This window comes from Monodon monoceros, unplaced genomic scaffold (genome assembly GCF_005190385.1).
Source record: "Monodon monoceros isolate NGI ecotype Baffin Bay Population unplaced genomic scaffold, NGI_Narwhal_1 Super_Scaffold_2, whole genome shotgun sequence".
Classification (NCBI taxonomy): Eukaryota; Metazoa; Chordata; class Mammalia; order Artiodactyla; family Monodontidae; genus Monodon; species Monodon monoceros.
Genome location: NW_021703776.1, coordinates 34851540 through 34867079, shown reverse-complemented (window position 1 = coordinate 34867079; position 15540 = coordinate 34851540). Strand labels below are relative to the sequence as shown.

General features: G+C 36.4%; 1 non-coding gene across 1 annotated transcript; it reads right to left on the bottom strand.

The window, feature by feature from the left end:
- Positions 1 to 15043: 15043 nt before the first annotated feature.
- LOC114902145 lies at positions 15044 to 15166 on the bottom strand. Its single transcript, XR_003795377.1, has one exon. It is a non-coding gene; the product is annotated as a U6atac minor spliceosomal RNA (small nuclear RNA).
- Positions 15167 to 15540: the final 374 nt, after the last annotated feature.

The following is a 15540-nucleotide window of genomic DNA, read 5'->3' as shown; positions in this document are numbered from 1 at the left end:
TTTCTTATTGTGTTCATTATTGTAGCACTAGTTCAAACAGACAAGAAGGTTATTTCTTGTTCATACAAAGACTAAACAGGTTTTCCTGAATGGTAGGTTGTTCTTTTTCTAGTGGCTATTCAGAGCCCAAGACAGCTTCTAATTTGTGACTATACTTCTTCAGCTCATGGATTCCAAGGTTAATGTGTGTCTCTACATCAAGCTGATGGAAGAGAAATGGAAGAAGTGGATTGTGTATGAAAAGTTTCCATAGGCATGTTGCTTCTGTTCACATTTCATTGGGTAGAATTTAGTCACATGCCCACAGCTAATTACAAAGGAGGCTGGGAAATGTAGTCCAGCAGGAGTCCAGGAAGTGGATGAAACAAGTTTTGTGAACAGCTGGTTAGTCCCTACCACATTTGTCTTAAACATTTACTTGGGAGTACCAATGTGGTATTGCATATAAGAGGTGGAGTACTTCCTATTGTACTCTTTTAAAAAAAAATTTTTTTTTTAAGTTTTTTTTGATGTAGACCGTTTTTAAAGTCTTTATTGAATTTTTTACAATGTTGCTTCTGTTTTATGTTTTGGTTTTTTGGCCTCGAGGCATGTGGGATCTTAGCTCCCTGACCAGGGATCGAACCCGCACCCCCTGCATTGGAAGGCGAAGTCTTAACCACTGACTGCCAGGGAAACCCCCTTCCTAATGTACTCTTGATTAAGCCAATTATTAAAGAGTTAAGTAAGATTCCTTTAAAGAGATAGAAACACATTAAAGTCAGGACAAATCAGTTTATCTACATTTTCTAAGAGTTACTTAAGGGAATCTTTCTTTAGAATCATGCTAAGTAGTGAAGCAGTGTAGCTATTAGAAAATTCAAGTTCTTGTTGTTAGTGGGAACTTTCCAGAAAATGGGAATAATATGTATAATGTAGAATATTATGTTTCCTTAACTAGTGTACAAAAGTCATGTGAGTGCCAGCTGAAGACTGCAAAAAAAATATCATGTCAGTTTATCTGAAATTATAGTTGCGTGTATACTGAGGAAGAAGTAATATTCACAATTCTTATGTTTGCTTTTTATTGCATATTGGAGTCACAGTTTTAAACAACTTCATAGTTTAAATATTATGATGAAAATCTAGGCCAAATAAGCAGTGGTTGATAGATACTTGTTTTACATTGATTTTTTTCATGAATGCAGTTATAAAGCAATTCTAGACTTTTTGAAGATCCATAAGCAAAATTTGGTACTTCTGCAAAATACGCATGGACAGCCTTTTGTTTATAACATCTGTCATCGTTTGAGAATGTCAATATATAAGCAGTCTTCTCTTATGACTTATTGTCTCTAGTTTGTTGTAAGGTTAGAAAGTGAAGAACTGTGCTAAATAAAATTGTTTAGTAAGATAAGTTCTATAAGTTCTGGGGAAATGTACAAAGATCTCTTTTATGAGCAAAATACATATGTTTGGTTTTTTCTCACATGTTGTAATTACACTTTTAAAAAAATGTTCAAAGAGCTTGTTGTTATGATGCTGCTTAGTTTATTTTATTTTTATTTTTATTTTGGCCACGCCAGGCAGCATGTGGGACTTCCCCAACCAGGGATGGAACCCGTGCCCACTGCAGTGGGAGCGTGGAGTTTTAACCACTGGACCGCCAGGGAAGTCCCTGTAATTACACTTTAACTGTCTCCCTAACCCTTTTATTTTCTTGGTTCTTTCTAGCTTGCTATATAGAACAAGAAAATTCTGAGGTTTTAATAGGTGAGGCATTGTTACGGGTTTGATTTTGTCACGCTTATCCTTGCAGATCACGATCAATACATTTTATCAATGTATGTTCCGTGTGTTGATTTGTGTTTCTTCAGAGGTACTTTAATATGCAAAATGAAAGACTCATGACTAAATTATTGGTGAGTTTTTCTTTAAAATCTTGTATTGATTAACGGGAAATAGTAAAGCTCTGAGGTAGTCTGTGAAATGGTTTGAAGTCTTTTTCATGATAACTTTCTGGCATTTGATTATATAAGGCTCTTTCCTTTTATGATAGATGGTTGCTTGTCAAGCAGCACTGAATAATTAACCTTTTCTTCCAGACTTCTAACTTCCAAGAGAACTTTCTCTTCATTGTTGATATTATAACTCCACTGGCAACTGGCCGAGCTGGGGAATTTCCTCTGGAGTTACAATTTGCCCTAATAATTTTGCCCTCCTTGGAATTCTGTGAGTCCTGAGAGAGGGCAGATAATCATAGCTGCACACATGTGGGCAGTCATCTTTTATCTTGCACTCTCAGAGGAAATTGTTCTTCAGAAAGAAATGCTGAAATGACGTATGAACAAATCATTAATAAGAAAAACTAGTTATGAGGTTTGGGCTCTCTGAGATTATAAGCATGTTTAATAAAAGCTGGTGACACCTTCTGGGTCTATTGTTATTGGAAAGGCTGCTTAATTACCTTACTTATGTTTTTCCGATCTTGAGATTTCGAGTGCTTTCTGCAGATCTAAGACTGCTGTACAAATGGACGAAGCCAAAACTTTATCTTGAACCTCTCTTTTAAAAATCTCTATCTGGTAGGAAAAATATTTGAAGTCATTATAATTACTTGTTTGGCTTGTCACTGAGATCCCAGATGTCTGCCCAATGTGTTCATGGATGTGGACGTTTTGGAAATATCACTGTCATTTAGGGCATACTGTTGTAATAAATTATTAACCCAGTGATAGTGAAGTAATTCTTCCTGAAGTCCTTTCTCCCCTCATTATATGTTGTATGAAATAAGTATTATAATTAGAGATATTTTAAAAACCGCTTTAAGAAAATAAGAGCGTATGACTATGAAAATTATTTTTGCATTGTTTTTATAGTATTTTTGGTTATATCTGTATCTTTATGCCTATAATATGGTGCTTGACTTTTTTAATGGAGAATTGAATGTATCTTATTTTGGCTTTATGTTTAAAGTGAAACAATAAACAGTAAAACAGATTTTAAAGTAATAGTATTTCAGTGAAAGGACCTAGAAATTAGTAGGAAAAGTCAGGAAGCCAACTATAGAAAGAGGAAAAAGAATATATACCATAACTTGTGTTAGGTAATGTGTGCTCTTGAATTTCTGAATTTCAATAAAACATGTTAAAGTAGAGTTCATTTTCCCTTCTGTTGGGAGAATTGATAATCCGCTTGCCCATCTGCCTTCCTACCTTTCTGAGTTTTCTTTCTTTATTTTGCTTTTATGCTGCGTAACTCTAAAAAGGATTTGGGATCTATATAATAAATTTAAAAAATAAAGTACATGAAAAGGAAAGGAAATGAAGGAAAATCGGATAAAGTAAACACCTTTAGTACGTATACTCAGGTTCTGTAAAGTTGCTAGAAAAGGAATGGATTTGGCTCTGAACTTCCTGGTAGCAAGTCTGTTTTCTACTATGAGATTACTCTTCCTTCAGCCTAAATCTGATCACGTCACTGCCCTCTTTAAGAAATGTCAGTGGCTGTCCATAACCTCTGCCTGAGGTATACCGGTACGTTTTCCAGATTTATCTTCCTTTTTCTCCTCAGTGAACCCTGAACTCTGTTCTGATCACCATGTGGAGATGCGTGCCTTTCCCCAGGTCCTGCTTTCCTGCTTGCAGACCTTTAAATGCACGTTTTTCTCATTGGTGGGAGTGCCTTTCCCCCAAACCCTCCACCTCTCCAGATCTTGGGAAATGTCTTTATTTATCCTTCAAGACATGACTCCAATTCCATTCTTCTGTGAAGCCTGCCTGGGTGACCCTTGGCCCCTCTGACATCTGCTACCTCTGTTAATTATGGAACTTATCTCCTGATGCTGGGGGTTGTCTTAGTAATAGCTCAGTAGCAAAGTAAGCTTTTGAGAGCAAGGCATATCTTCTCGATACTTTTTCTTTTGGCATAAAATAAAGCAGTTGGCTGTTTTACTCCTGGTTGCTTGCTTAGTTAACCAGTACGATGCCAAGCATGTAAAAGGAGCCAAATAAGTGAAGAACGAAGGGCTTTCAGAGGAGGCCTATGGTAGTGGTGCTATATCTGAGGGTGGGGAAGCTGTTGAAAATACCTGAGCAAAACCAATCTGCTCCATCTCTGGAAAATAATATCCCTTCCCTTTCTTTCTTTTTACGTGTTCATTTGTTGACTTTCTGTTCTTTTCACTTCTGAATGATGGTTTTGAGATGTTCTTTTGCCTCTCTTTAGTTCTACCCATTGAAATGTTTTTTTCTCTTTCTAGGGTAGCTTTTCTGTCCCTTGAACAATAAACATTGCAATAGGGTGCTTATTGTTCGCAAGACTTGCAGCCGCATGCTCAGTTCCCTAAATGCAGAAAAGTCTCTAAATTTGGAACGGCTTTAGCTAGCACAGTGGTAGAAGCAGACCTACACCCTTTTTTCCTTTTAGTACCTTGGAGCTCTCCCTGTTGCAAAACTTGTGAGCTACCTCCCTCCCTATAAAAAATACACACTATAGTTAAGAATAGAAAAAAGAGTTAAAAGGATTTTGAGTTGTGATTAAGCAGGAAATTGTTTTAAGTTCGTTTAGAATTCATTGGTCCAACATTCTTTAAACTTTTAAAAATTGATGCAGTTTTTGCATACTGTATTATTAAGAGTAACTTTTTATATACTTAGTGTCTGAGGACTTTAAGTACAATATGTATAAGGGAAAACAGCTGGTTTAACAACTTATGACTTTTCAATCTATATGTTTTCAATTCCTCTTATTTAAGATGATGAACTTACAAGCACATTAATATAATAGGTGAAGTCTTCATAGAGATTAAATTAGGATCTTAAACTTTGTGTCTCCATTAAAGATATGTTTTCGGCTTGACAGTATTTCAGTATGATACTCGATGGACAGAGTGATCTCTTACTTTGGCATATATCTAGTCATACAGCGTTCCTTTAATATCTGCAAGGATGTTCATTTTCTAAAGATCATGAAAAGAACAGATGTGGAACAGGCAAGCACTGCATGTCTTTCACTCACAGTTCTCTGAGGTGTCTTTGGGTAGGTTTTTGTTTGTCACACACATAACAAGTATGCCTTTACCCTGAATGATGCAATGGTCCAGCCTCCTATGGGGTAGCATCCACCGACAATAACGCCATAACCCATTAGTTGATAGCAAACTCCCTGAATCCATAGAAATTTGCTCCAGTCTAAATGAGTGACTAATTTTTAAACTACAAGGTAAACCTGAGGTCCTTAGGGAATAGGGACATGTGAAGTTGGATTGTTTATTTTGCTTGTTATAACTGTAGGATCATTAAGGAAATGTTTACATCGTGTTGTGGTTATATGTTCTTAACCAATATATGAGGCGAAGAGGTTTGATCTTTTTGCTTCTGCTTCCCTTATATTCCTTAGCATTCTCTACCCCACCCCCCAACTGCTGTGAAAAAAAGAGTTAACACTCATCAGGTCTAAATAAACCCATATCTCTTGCTTTGAATACTTTGTTACCTTATCTGTCTATTAATGAGAAATTATACAAATGCATATTTGAAGTTATTAGTAAAAGCCCAGGGACTTAAACATAAGCTCTGGAAACAAGTGTTACCTGTCACCTATCTGTTATTCATTAAATCTCCCTTTGTCCCAGTTTCCTTATTTAGAAAATATGTCATGAAAGGTATAATTGTAAAAAACGTAGTAAAGGATCTAGTGTTCTTTTAGAATTATTACACATAAATCTGTAATTTTTTCTCAACTGGAACTTGAACTATCCTTTTGTGAATGTCTCTGTAAACTCTGATGTATATAGGTCTTTCCACACTGATGAGAAAGACCATCATTTCCAGGTTCTATCACAGTTTCCAGCTTTGTCTCTGTCGCAGTTTTGCTCGCTTTTGAGCAAATAAAATTATGCCTTTCCTCTTTCTTTTTTTTTTTTGCGGTTCGCGGGCCTCTCACTGTAGTGGCCTCTCCCGTTGCGGAGCACAGGCTCCGGACGCGCAGGCTCAGCGGCCATGGCTCACGGGCCCAGCCGCTCCGCGGCATGTGGGATCTTCCCGGACCGGGGCACGAACCCGTGTCCCCTGCATCGGCAGGCAGACTCTCAACCACTGCGCCACCAGGGAAGCCCCCATACCTACATTCTTAACAAAACACTGCAGAGCTCTAACCTGTATCCTGTATGTCTTATTTTTTTTCTAGTACTATAATTGAGTGCTAGGTATAATGTGGTCTTTTTACATGACTTATCTCACCTAACTTTCTAAGGAAAATTGATGGAATTGGGAATCTCACAGAAGTGTTTGATTAGAATCAAGGGAAATCAGACTAACTTGTATTCAAAGTCAAGACTGGCTTTCAGAGTAAGTAGTTTTACGATTTGAAGTAAAAAAAAGCTTCATTTATAGATAGCAATCAAGGCAAAGATGTCCATCACTCGGTTGTTTGAAAGACATTGAGTAAGCTAGTGATTCTCAATTTGGACTCTGCCTTAAAATCATCTGTAGAGCTTAACAAACAAAAGCAAACCTGAAATGGGACCCCCAACCTCAGTGATTCTTACGTAATTGGACTTCTCTGGGGCCTAGGCATGGGTATTTATTAAACCTCCAAAGTGATTATAATATGGAACCAGTGTTGAGAACTACTATTAAAAGAAACATCAGGGAAGTACAAAAGAGTAGGAGAAAGTAAATAAATATAAAATTCTTACGCTTTAGGAGATGGCATATAGTTTCTAAAAAAGGAAATATTGTCTAATTAGTTATGAAAACTAAACTCTTCTTCTGTTTTGAAAGGAGACAAATTAATCTCATTTAGATATTAATTGTTACAAGGATATGTGAGAATACATATTTGTACGTTTTAAAAAAGCCTTTTTTTCTGTGTGTTTCTAAACTGCCTCAGTTTCTTATTTAAGGTTGTTGAATCTCAACTATGCGTCTAGTCTTCTCCCCCATTATTCCAATTTATGAACTCTAAGTGTACATTAATTTACAAATGAATAATTCAAAATTAGTGGAGTGAGTGTGACACTTGCAGGCAATGAAAAATTCAGTGATTATCTTAGGTGTATTTTTCTCCATAATGAAAGCATGGTTACTGTTACAAAGTGATGTTTGGTCACTGTGTACAAAGTGCCTTGATCGTTCTGGTCCTGGGCTGCTTTCTCTATAAGACTGAGATATCATGCACTGCTGAATAGCAATGACTGTGTATTGAGTGTTCATTATATTTCAAGTTCTAAGTGTGCCACATGCTGTATATGTGGTATCTTGTTTAATCATAGCAGAAACCTTATGGAGTAGGTACTATTTTCTAAAATCCCCATTTTAAAGATGAGAAACTGGCCTCAGAGACATAAATAACATGTCCAAGGTTGTGCATCTAGTTAGAGGTAAAGTCATGATGTGAATTCAAGCAGCCCAACACCATGGGCAGTGGTACAAGGTTACAGTAATACAATATGAAGATGAATTTTTCTGTTTAACCAATTGGTTGAGATCAGAAGTTAAGGCTTGTACCTTCTTTACCGGAAAGCTTTCCAAGAAGCCCATCCTGATATTTCCCGAGAGAATGGCAGATTTTTCTGTGGAAGCTAACAGGGAATAGGTGAGCTACTGGCATTCACGTCTGCCACTGGCACTGGGCTAGCTGGAGGATGAGTGTTCTCTGGTGCTGGTTGGGTTTTGAGGAAGGAGCAGTACTCTTAAAACTTCCCAAAGCCCTCAAGATTCTGCTCTACCCTTCACTTCCAAATTGTAGGAGGGAACACTTAGGGTGGGAGAAAGCACAGAAGAGAGCTCATTTGGGATAACATGAATGGGCTTGATGAATGTAGATGGGAAACTCTGCAAACTTGTGGTCAAAAGACCTCAGTTAAATTCATGACTCTGACACTCATGCCCTAAAGGTCACTCAACTTCTCTGAATCTCAGTGTGTGCATCTTTGAAATAGAAATGGGATAGTAGTAACTGAATTCCTTAACTCAAGGGGCTGAAGATTGAATGAGATAATATACTGTAAAAATTCTAAATGAAGTATAAGATTTTTAAAACTATTAATGTTAATAAAGCAGATTTTTATTTTCTAGCTGGAAGCCTTTATTTCTTTAACATGCATAATAAAATACAAACCAATGAAACCTGAAAAAAAAAAAAAAACTTGTACTCTACAGTGCTACTTGATTTAGAATGTCCTCACCAAAACACTTGGACTGGCTTTGACTTACCCCAAGTGTTCAAAACCCCGAGGCATTTATGCAGTCTCTAAGTGCACAAATTACTGTCTAATGGGCAAATCCCATGATCTTTTCTCAATCTTCAATAGAATTGCTAATAGCAGTAGTAATACATTCATTCAACAAGTGTATATTGAATGCCTACTGTGTATCTGGAATGGTTTTAAGTCATCGAAAGTAAAAGTCAGGGAAAATAAAAGCAGGCAAAAATGAAATTGTCTATTAAGTGCTTACTATGGATCAAATGTTACATATAATATCATTTAATCTTCACAGCAGTCCTCTTTTACTAGCATGATTTATAAATGAGGGTACTGAAGTTCAGAGCACTGAAGTGACGTGTCTAGCACCTACTAGCAAGGAGATGGTAGAACTGGGATAAAACCCCTATTTCCTCTCCCAGGAAATGATCTTTCTTTTGACCACTCATTTATTAATTCGTTTGCTCATACTTTACCTGGTCTAAATCCTTTTAACCTTCTTTCTTTCTGTGACCATAACAGATATCTTGTTAGCCACCTGTGCTTAAAACCGTGGTGCCATTTTTGATACTCTTACTCTGTTCCCCTCCATATCAAATTGGCTTCAATCTTGATTGACTCTGTCTTCCATTTTTGTTGCCAACTTTTAGCACTTACTACTTCTTGCTTACAACTATTATAGTAGTCTTCCAACTAGTCTATTTTTAGTCTCTCCTCCATTTAGCCTAGTTGTACAATGTTGCCTAGTGACTCCTACAATCCTTTCCCACAAATCTTCCATGGCTTGCCATGGTCTACAAAACTGCCAATACTCATGAGCTATTCCTTGTGTCCAGGGTATAGGGTGAACCACATTTCCAGCCTTCTCCCTCAGTGTGCTCCTTCCCATACATGATATCAGTGTTTTTTAGGCTTGTCTGATAAGAAGCACCTGGAGTTATTAAAACACAAGTTCCCAGGCCCTACTTGAACCTACTGAGCCAAAATTCTCGGGGATTTGCAACGCCTTGTGGGGTGTGGTAAGGCCTGGTGGTCCTCAGAGAGTCTCAGAGCACAGGTACACAACTGTGACCACCCAAGGATTCCTGCTAACACTGTGTGTTGAGGAGATCAGCCAGGACCACTTGACATTATGACACTTAGTCATATCTGAGTTCTCCTGGCCACTCTTTCACACACATCACTAAGGTGCAAACCAAGTGCTGAAAAACCTAAAGCCACATTAATTAAAGTGAATTTTCCAAAGCGGTGATTTTCTCACATCTATATGAGCATGAGATATTTTGTGAATAAATATGACATACATAAAGGAGTTTAACTTGTAAATAAATGTTTAACTAGCATATGAATTGTCCCATTTCTAAATTATATATATTATATATATACAATATATATAATTTAGAGAGTGAGAAAGACAGAGACAGAGACAGAGACACAGAGAGACAGAGACAGACATAGACACACACACGTATACGTGTATGGCTTGTCCTTCCCCAGAATTATACAAGCTGGATTATAAAAAGACCCCTAATATTGCAAGGTAAAACTTTCACAAAATAAGGTTATGAAACAAGTGACAGATAATAACCAGAAAGTAAAATGGAGTAGAGTCATTGTTCTGTAAAACTTTCTATATTATCAGTGAAATGGCTGTTAAGTAGTACATTGAAATAAAGATCTTTGCTTTCCTCTTGTTCTTTTATCTTTCCCAGTTTGCACGACTAATAAGCAAAATTACCTAGTTTTTAAAATCTCTTATATTATCATACTATATATATGTATATATATACACACACGTTTTTCTTCTCAGTAATTTGTCTTTCCCCAAATTCCTTTTAAATATAGTAATTTGAACCTCAAATTTTAAAAATTCCAAGTAAAATAGTAGCATGTAATTGTTTTGTTTCTGGAAAGGAAAAATTAGACCCTTTGGCTATCATACAAATTAGGCTTAGAAGTAAATATGGATAGATATTTAATTGGAAGGTGAAGAAATCATTTTAAATCCCTAAACTAACTTTCTCAGAGCTGAAGAAGGATAAATGGATCTGTGTCACCTAGCAAATCCTAGGTTGATTTGCTTCTACATTAAAATACTTTTTTTATATTGATGTAATATTTCAAATATGTATGCATTTTTATTCTCCTGTTACTCGGCATTATGAAATATTTTTTGAGAATTATAGTCATAGTATGTTTGGCCGTGAAATTCGTGGATCTACTATCATCCTGGGTGGAATGTTCTCTTTTCCCAGGTGGGACAGGCTGGTCCAGGATATGTGCTCTTAATCAGTTCCCTGACCTGCTTTTATTGTACCAGCATTCAGGCTTTAGTCACCTCTGATAAAGAGGGATTGTATGTGCTGTGTGTGTTTGTACCTGGCTTCTGAGGCTACTCTTTCTTGCCAGGGAAGGCCATGCTTTGCACACCCTAGGAGAGCCAGTGAGGGAGGCTGTTGTCCTTGGTTACAGCTCTCCTGCTCCAATGGAAAGCGGCTGGGTTTTGAAGCTAGGTAGATTCATGTGTAAATCCTTCACTTCCTCACTTTTTGATCTTGGAGAAATTATCATCTCTGAGCCTGTTTCTTCATTTGTATAATGTAGAGAATATTATCTGTCTCATAGATTTTTACCCACTGTCAAAAATTTACTTTCCTTTCACTATCAATAAATATTTGTTAAATGCAATTAAGTGATAATGTTTTTGGAATTACATGTATCAAAGTAATTGGGATTATTTGTTTTCCTGTTCGGTTCCTGTTATGGGCTGAAATTTATATGTTGAAGCCCATTCATATATTGAAGTTCATATGTTGAAAACTTATATACTGAAACTCTAGTCCCCAGTGTGATGATATTTAGAGGGGGGTGGGCTTTGGAGATAATTAGGTTTACATTACATCATAAAGGATAAACCCTCATGATGGCATTAGTCCCCTATAAGAAGAGGAAGAGGGAGAGAGAGATTTCTCTCTCCATGTGCATATACCCAAGAAAGGCCATGTGAGCACACAGCTAGAAGGCACATCTGCAAACCAGGAAGAGGGCCCTCATCAGACACCAAATCTGCCAGCACCTTTATCTTGGACTGTGAGAAATGAATTTATATTGTTTAAAACAGTCTATGGTATTTTGTTATAACAGCTTAAGCAGACTAGGACAGCTTTTACTAAATTTCTTACAGACTCCTTAGGGCATGAACTATAATTTGTACCTTTGTTTAGGATCCCCAGTATTTAGTGTACTACCTGGTACCTAGGACTCAATAAATCACTGTTGAACACAACTTAGCTGTAAAATGGTAAATCAGTCCTCATGTTCTTGTCATCATCTACAGCCTCTACTGATCACTTTCCCCACCACACATATGCAAAAAACTGTGATGGTTTGGATGAATAGGATAAAGCAAAAACCTACAATTTGATCAAAAGGGTCATAGGGAGAACAGTGTGATATAGTGTTCACCATGAGGTTAGGCATGAAACAGAATGGATTTAAATTCTGCCTCTGCTTCTTATTAGCTGTGTGGGTGAAGAAAAGTTACCTAACTTAACAGTTTATTCATCAAATAATCTTTGCAGAGCTGTTTTGAGCATTAGATGAAGTGACGTAATAAAGCAATGTGAAGGTTTTCTGAGTAGTTTTATCATCCTGTGCCATTACTGAAATATGTTTACACTCTTTCTCAATTCCTGAAAGAATGATTTTAGATTAACCTAGAGAGCTCTCTTTTGAATATCTTTCTTTGTTCCAAATGTATTTCCTTGTGGCAGGAAGCGATACAAACACATGGCACAGGCAGCTAGTGACTGAAGAGGAAGTTAATGGTGTTTGTTTTCCCTCCAGAATTAGTAGTTCAAAAATTAAAAATAAAAATATGTCTTGCCAAGTTTGGAAAATACAGAGAATGCTTTGATTATAGGACTACAATGGATCTAAGTTTTTGACATTAGTACTTGTCTGATATCTATGAACTGATATGCTTTTTAAACTTAAAACTTGGAGGTTTTACATTTTATTTTATAAACTATAATGATTAAAATATTTATTTTTATAATTTATTATAAATTATAATATAAATGTAATTTATGTTATTATAAATTATGAAGAAGAACTTATTTCTTCTTTACCCTGTAGACTTAGAAACCAAGAGAAGGTTTAGAATAAAGCATCTTGAAATCATTGAGAAGCACAAATGATACTGTTAGGATTCCATGTCAAGACTGTAATACCTTTGCAGAGATGATATTTTAGGTGGTTTTTAAGCTATAATGAGAAGTAAACAAGGCCTTTCCCCAGCTATATACTGAAAAAACTCCAGTTGTGATCAAGAAGAATTGTTTTACTCAAAGCAAGCTCATTTTTCACAAGAGATTCCTACACACCACTAGTCTGGGGCATTACTAAAGATGGTGGAAAGGAGGTGGGATGAGGTGGGGGTGTTGCAGCAGAAGGCAGCCAATTAAGAAAATCTACAAAAGTGACAATAGATGCTATTCTAGAAAGTCAGAATATTCTTATTTCAGGAAACAAATTCTATAGTTTGGAAGGGAGAATGCAACTACTTTGAAATATCTTTTATTTAATTAAAATCAAGATTTATGTGGTTTGCTGCCACTGCATGAGTATCATTTTGACTTTTGCCTGATTTAGCTGTTGCCTGATGGTTTACAAAGATTCAAATGTACTTCGTTATGAGTAGAAGGGGGTTCCTTTGGTAGATGTTTAACTTTTTATTGCAGAATCCCTGTGGCTTGCTTCTGCTGTCGGGTTTGGCAGTATTCATGCACCCTGGGAAAATCACTTTTAAAGCTGTTTGAGTGGAAAAGATCATGAGTATTTACTGTGAAGAAGAAGGGAAGGCAAAGATGTTGTAGGGATTATATCATGATTTTTCACTTAATGAACTGGAATCATCTAGTCCAGTGTTTTCCAAACTGCATGTCATGAACTATTAGTGTGCCATGAAATCAATTTAGTGGTTGCAGGTAAACAATGACATAGAATAAAATACACTACAGCATACCAGAGTGCACCCACATTGTAAGATTTAAGGGTAAATTTGCAAAACTGATATTTTTATATAGAAAAGCATGTTTCTATATATGTATAAATATGCATACTGCACTTAATATGAAATGTATTTTTCAGTATGAGTAGCAGTTGTAGAAGCTTGAAACCTATTGATTGAGTCCTCCCATTTTTCAGATGAGGAAATTGAAAGAGGCCGACTCCCAGTTGATTTGAGTGGGTCTCCTAGAGGTAGCTTATCTATCAACAAACAAGTCTCTCTCTTGTTAAGAATTTTGTTTTGATCACCTATACATCTTATACATTCTCTGCCCCATACTTTAAAATGTCTATATTTTTTTCAGAAGGAATTGGGTCAAAGTTATTGATTCTGGGGAAGATGAGTCTTCACTGAGCCTCTGAGCACCTTGCCTGTGGGTTGGTTGGTACTTGTGATACCAAGTGGAAAAGAACAGAACCTCTCTCTATCGATAAGCCCAGTTATTTTTCGTAGCTTCAGTCAGGTGGAAAGTTGGAACAATAACCTGATATATTTCATCAATAGTTGCAGGTAATTTTACTAACTTCTACCACTTGTTTCAGTTCAGTTCCACAAATATTTATTGAGCTCTTGTTTTGTGCCAGGTATTTTGCCAGCACTTACCTTCTCCTCTATGGAGAATAAATATTCAAACACTTAAATTGATCCCTCACTTTGCTTGTGGGATATCCCTTCAGATTTACTGAAGTACAAGATATTTTGGGATTGTTTGCCAAAGATAATAGAGATGTAGCTCCATGTTTTATAACAAAATATGCCACTTTGGAAATCTATTATGCTTTATCTGGAAATGTTCCTGGTGTCTTGAACTCAACCTTTCACTCATTAGGAAGTCGTGCAGTGAAAAGTTCATGTAGAATGTTTTTCTCTATCTTGCTTTCGTAACACATTTATTTTTATTGAACTTTCTCCCTGTTGCTATTTAAAAGTGTCAGTTCTGCACTAAGAGCTGATGGAGGTTTTTAATTTTTTTTAAAATTTTTCTCTGACTATCTGAGAATCAAGGCAACAGGACCAAGGGGTCCCACTGGCTGGATGCCCTGTTGAGTTTTGTTCTTCCCATGTTGTTGCTGTTTCTTGTTTGCCTTTCTGTGTGGCAGTTCCTGAAGGTAGTGTTCTGTTTTCTGTCTTTCCTTCTTTTGTTTTTAAAGTGTTTGTGCAAAGTGTATTATTTGGTTTAGTTTGGTTATTAGTTGAATATTGGCCACACAAGTCATTTCCTGAGTCAGTGACAGCATCAGGGAGTAGTCCCCACATGGCACCATGAGCCTGCTTTTTCTTGATGGTTCTCAGTACAAAGAGGGATACCCAGTCGGTGCAAGACAATGGAGGGAGATCGAAAACCAGAGCCTGATCTTGTCAGTGGGAAGACAAAAGTACCTCTTTTCTTTTTTAAATTCTCAATCTTTAAAATCTCTAATTTGAAAGTTAAACATGATAGTCTGTAGTCATTTTTACTTGTGTTCTTGACTTGTAGTGATTTTGAACATTTTTTCCACATAAATGCTAGAATTTCTTCCCCTATGCTGAATTTGTTTGTGCCCTTTGCCCATTTTTCTTTTAGATTGTTCTCTTTTGTTACTGATTGGTAAGAGCTTTTTGTATATTACTGAAATTATTTTTCTATTATAGTAAAATATATATCATAAAATTTACCATTTTAACCCTTTTTGAGTATACACTTTAGTGACATTAAGTACCTTCCCATTTTTGTGCAACCATCACCAATATTCATCTTCAGAACTTTTCCATCATCCCAAAGTAAACAACAACAACAACAACAAAAAAAAACATGGTTAGATGCCACAGAGTAGGTGGCTATGTCTTAACCATGTGTTATGCAGGCCCAAGGACCTCTTTCATCCCTGGCAAGAGGATTGCTAAGCTTTTCTCCTTTCATACAACACTAGAAAAACTTCTTGAATGATATAATCCCCTAATTGTTTTTCTGGATCCAGAGCTTCCTTGATTATTGCTACTTCACTTTAAAAGATGTATTCATATATTAAATAAACAGACGAAAAGCTTTTGTCATATGACCATGTTACTGAGCAAGTTCTATTCTGTCGAGTCTTTGTAGTTCTTCCACTTTTTATTTAATCTACTGGTTTTTGATGTTTTTCTTGCCTGCCAATGTGGTATTTCCAGCTGTGCATGGAAATTAATTTTCTATTTGAATAGACAATTCCAGGAAACTATCTGTTAAGGTTATAGGAGGCAAAGAGAATGTTGTTTTACAAGTTTTTTTCTGGTATTCTTGGCATTATAAGGGGGGGGAAAA